Source organism: Dipodomys merriami, unplaced genomic scaffold (genome assembly GCF_024711535.1).
Source record: "Dipodomys merriami isolate MVZ:Mamm:240054 unplaced genomic scaffold, mDipMer1.0.p SCAF_123, whole genome shotgun sequence".
Taxonomy (NCBI): domain Eukaryota; kingdom Metazoa; phylum Chordata; class Mammalia; order Rodentia; family Heteromyidae; genus Dipodomys; species Dipodomys merriami.
In genome coordinates, this window is record NW_027202527.1 from 811,589 (window position 1) to 817,258 (window position 5,670).

At 34.7% G+C, this 5,670-nt stretch overlaps 1 pseudogene; it reads right to left on the reverse strand.

Moving 5' to 3' along the window:
* Window positions 1-1,492: 1,492 nt before the first annotated feature.
* Window positions 1,493-1,907, reverse strand: LOC138823769 (large ribosomal subunit protein uL14 pseudogene; annotated as a pseudogene).
* Between the last annotated feature and the right edge of the window lie 3,763 nt (window positions 1,908-5,670).

Here is a 5,670-nt window from a genome sequence, read left to right on the forward strand (position 1 = left end):
CATAATGAAAATACAAATCTTAACAACACAGATTTCATTTCATCTTAGCAAGACTGAATATGAACAACAGGAATATGAACAAATACTGTCAAGGATATGGAGAAAAAGGAACCCTAATTCATTGTTGATGGGAATGTAAACATAGGTGTAACAACAAAGAAGGCAATGTGGAGATTTTTCAAAAATTTAAACTTAGAACTACCCTCTATGGGGATGAATCCAGAATATTACAAGTCAGAATATAGCACATCCATGTTCATTGCTTTATTACTCACTATAACCATGCTATGGAAGCATCCCTATGACCTTCAATGGAAAATGTATATGCAGCAATATAAATTTACTCATCTGTCAAAAGAATGTTATTACAGTAAAACAATGTTAGTTAAAGTAATTCAGGTACAGAGAGACAAACTGCATGTTCTCCTTATATGAAAGTAGATCAAATTACAAATATATTTGAAAACATATATAGGGGCTTATAAAGAATCAGATTACTAAAAGTAGGTCTTTTGAGGATTCAAATAGTGTACTTCCTTTGAACAACTAGTTTAGTTTAACAAAATAAGTAACAAAAATCTGAAACATGTTTGGTCAAATGAGGGGAAGAGGTCAAAAGAAGTTGGGGAAGACAAATTCAGAGAGGAATGATGGTTCCATACATATGAAAATTGAACCAGGTAACTTGAGGGATAAGTGGATTTGGGAGGGATGGGGGTAAATGATGGAAAAGGTGACATGGACTGAGATGTACAAGTAGATTGTTGGCTTGAAACTCCTTCATATAACTTAAAAAATAATAAAGAGCTAGGCCCCAGTTCCTGTAACCTTGGCTACACTGGAGGTTGAGATCTGAGGATCATGGTTCAAAGACTGCCCAGTCAGTAGAGTACATGAGACTCATATTTCCAAATGAATCATCAAAAAAGCTGGCAGTGGAGTTATGACTCAAGTGTAAAAGTAACAGCCTGAAGCATAAAAGCTCAAGGTCAGTGCCCAGGCCCAGAAGTCAAGCCCTAGGGCCCTAGGATCAGCAAACACACACACACACACACACACACACACACACACACACACACACACACACTCACACACACACTCACACTGACAAAATAATAATAAAGAATAAAAAGAAGCAAAAGACAAAATCATCCAGTCCATCAAATCAGGCATTTAGTTGGATACAAGTTTCTATTTTTTTAAAATGCCAGTCCTGGGGCTTGAGCTCTGCTTCTGGGTGTTATCTCTGAGCTTCTTTGGCTTAAGGTGAGTGCTCTCCCATGAGATAAGAGTCTCATGGAGTTTCCTGCCCCATGCTGGCTACCAACCATGATCCTTAGAGCTCAGCATCCTGAGTATCTGGGATTACAGCCATCAGTGCCTAGAAGATACGAGTTTCTAGATCTTTTATTTATATACCATAAACCGTTTTTTTTTTAAAGAACAAATAATTTTTAATGAGGCATTAGATTTTTACAAAGGCACTGAAGGATCATGTGATCCTGCCTGCATTATTTGCAATCCTGGGCCACAAGTCTGCACATTCCTTTGCAACAGGTCCAGTGATGGCAAAACATTTCACTTCCCCTTTAATGTTTACTATGACACCTGCATTATCTTCAAAATAAAGAAATACACCATCTTTTCTCCTGTCTGATGCTCATTGTTGAGTTACCACTGCTGGATGTACTTTCTTCTTTAGCTCTGGTTTGCCTTTCTTGACTGTAGCCATCACCATGTCACCTACACCAGAAGCAGAAGGTCTGTTCAGTTGTCCCTTGATCCCTTTCACAGAGATGATATACAGGTTTTTTGCTCTATTGTTGTCAGCACATTTTATCTACAGGAAGATCCAGAAAAATCTAAAATTTTGCACCGGAAGAACCACCATGTCCTCACTTGGACATCTAGGATGCCAGAAAAGGACAGAAAGGCCACAATCTGTTTTAAGTGATATCATATGATATGTGCCATGCTTTTCCAAACATTATGAACATTTGTGCATTCAAAATTGAAAAGCTACACAAATTCTTTCCTATCTAAGAATATACTACAGCAATTCAATCTGTGAAGACAAAAAAGCTGTAATTTTTCCTTGTCTGGAGACCAAAATTTCACTAAAGACAAAGATGGAAACAGGTCTATAGACACAAATATTGATGGAATTACAATTAAAATACTGCATTTCCTTTATGGTCAGTTTAAAATGAGGTATAAATAAAATATATTAACCAGGTTTCAAGAGAGCTTATTATCAAGTCTATAGTATACAATTAAAACATCTGCAAGAAAGTATGTTCTCACAGAATCTATGTATTCCAATGAAACAGCCAAAGCATACAAATCAATGGCTATAATCAAAATATAAATCCGATGTACTCATCCATATTTCTCTGCAGACTCCCTTTTTACCCCTTTGCTGCTAACTCCATTACTCAGAGGTAGCACACAAGTATATGTTTACATGCATGTTTTTCATTAACTTTAAGAAGGGTTAGTAACAAGATTCATGGAATTGCTGTCATCAAGTCAGAAAAATTCAGGCTTTCAAAAATGTATATACATATCATTTTTATCCTAATACCATTAACTTTTTCTTCCTAAGAAGAATAAAAACATATTGTTGGGGTATGAAAATTAAAGATACAATTTATTTGATTTAGGTATTTAGGCCATGTAGAAATTAGAAGCCTCTGCTTATCAATAGTGGATGATTGTTTTTGTGGTTATAAAGTTGAACTGGAACTCTGCTCCTGCTAACTGAATGTGTCACTCCCATCTTTTGTTCCATTCTCCAAGCTTCCTGTCAACAGTCCTTAGGTGAAAGGCCCTGGCGAAAATTGCACGAACTTCTGGAGTCACTATTGGCCAAAATCTACAAAGAGCCCAATTGCACAAGCTCAAGTTCTTCCTCCTTCCCTCCAATCCTGTCAAAATGTTTAAAAGCTGGTGCTGGCTGGCACTTGTGGCCATGCTCCACGATCCCAGCCTTCAGCTCAGTCCTGATGTCCGTGCTTTGTTTTTTCACTCAAGTATAATTCTGATAAACCACAGCTTATCAATGGTTTGGGGGTCCTACTGTCTATTTATTCCTGGGCACTATTAGAATATAAAACTCTTAAATATGAATGTATATACAAATGCATTAAAACAGATTTCAGGGACCTGAAGATTATAACTAGGCAAGTGGATTGTGACCTTAAGATTCAAAGTTACTTTTCTTATGTTTTTATTTGTCTGTTGTGGGGCCTGAACTCTGGGCGTGGGCACTGTCCCTCAGCTCTTCAGCTCAAGGCTAGCACTCTTACCATTTGAGCCACAGTACCACTTCTGGCTTTTTCGGCTGATACGGTGCTGAGGAATCGAACCCAGGGCCTCATGTATGCAAGGCAAGTACTCTATCACTAAGCCACCGTCCTAGTCCAGATTCAACGTTTTGATAGAAAAGATAAGGGATTTTTAAAATTCTTCATGCTAAAAATGATATATTAGTAAAACATATGTGAAGAATGAGATAATATCACATTACATAAATAATAAAACTTCATTTCATCATTTCAAAAAGATGCATGTTTTTGTTGATATTAAAAATATTTACAAGTTGTCTAATTCACTAGCTCTACTTTTTAAATATATGATATTATATCAGGAAATCTATACAGTTAGATGTAGTGAAATGATGAACTTTTTTGCACAAGCACAAAAATGCATATATAGGCTTGTGGCTATGATTAAAACAGATTTGAGATTACTAGCAAAATGAATTTCCATCATCCACCTCTTCTCCCTCTCTACTCTAATTTTACAATAATAAAATTTCCAAGACATAGTTTTCATAAAATTCACTCCTAGAAGACAGTTCTTTCTGAAGACTAACAAAAGATTCTTTTCTACCTCTTACTTTGGGCATTATGACTTATCCATCAATATTTAACAATATTAAGTAAAATACACATAGAAACAAAATGGCAAACATGTGACTTTGAGGCCAGTGACAGTCAATGACCATGTCTGGAATGCATTTAGAATGTTCCACAAAAACATGTTGAAGGCTTGATTTCCAATATATGAGTTAAGAATTTGAATTTAGAGGAGGTAACTGAAGCATAGAGGCTCTATTCTAATCTATGGATTAATATATCACAGATTTATAACTAAATTCATTATTGGGAGATGGTAGAAACTATATGTTGGGGCATAGATGAGGGAAGTATATGATTGAAGATGTGTCCTTGAGGGTATATTTTTTCCTTTGGCCCATCCTATCAACATACATATATACATACATTTAAACTCCATTTTTTCTCTTTCTTTCACTTCTCTCATATTTTGCTTACAGGCCATAATTTGTTGAACATAGCTTGGCCATCTGCTTTTGTACTATCCCATTATATTATTCTTTCTCATCACAGGCCTACACCCATGGGCTGAAATGGTTAGCCAAAGTATTTCTTTCTTGAAGTTCACCAACTCTGATATTTTAGCTGTGAAGGAATACTTTTTTTTTAGGTTAACATACTTACTTTTATGTCTATTAATGTTTATGCATGCCATTTTTATTTTCTCTTATATGAAGACTTCATCATCAGTTAATGGCATTTCTTGATTTTTTTTATTATTTAAATCTGAATTCTATCTTATTTGATGTAGTTGAGTCTAAAAATCTTAACTTTATTTATCCTATCATGAAACAGCATATTCTAAAACTGATTTGTTTCTGGAAGCCAATACACTATTCCTTTTTGTCAAGTAAATACAATATTTAATAATTGTCCTTTTGAGGCAATTACTGATAGCCAATTACTACAGTATAGACATTATTAAAGGTATTTTCTAATTTGATTTCTCATTATCAATTGTAGAAGGTGCTACAGTTCCAGCAATCTGTTTTTAAGTATTACTTTTATTTTGTTTGTCAGTTATTTGTGGTTAACTATGAGCCTTCTGCAGTTTTTTGCAAAGGGAAGACTATATTGTCAAATGATAAGTTAATCATCAGGATAAAATCTAAACAAGAAGGAAAATTAATTTTAAAAGTTCTAGAGAACTCTTCACATCATGGTATTTTATAACCTGTTTTCATCTTCTAATATCACCAATCTCTTATTGTATAAATGTGAGCACACAAGTTATTTTTAACTGTATTTTCCACTGAATCTTTCTAATAAAGAGAGAACAGTTACATGCCATATTTAAAATATATAAAACTTTATTTTTGTGAAAATTTCACTTACCAGTGAATAATAACATAATACATGCCCAATTAACTATTAACACAATGTTTTTTTTTTTTGCAAATCCTTTATTGTGATTAAGTGATTATGTACTTTCTCAAATTTCACACTACTGTAGGATAATGATGCTTAGTTAAAGTCACTAACACATTCCAACTTTCATGGGACAAATTGTCTATCGTTGTCTATAACATTTATGAGTTCTATAAGCTTTGACAAAACAGTTATTTCTTTCACATTGGATGATATGTACATTTCTTTCCATTTGTATAGCATCAGCTGTTCCCTCTTTCCCACTTGTTTCCTCCCTCCCATTACTGCCATTAAGTTGCTTAGTTTGTTTTGATCAATGCAGCTGATGAGTCCTACTGTTGTATGTTTTTCCCTGAATCCCTCTAGTTCTCTGTCCTCCTCCTAGATTCCCACTGGTGTGCAT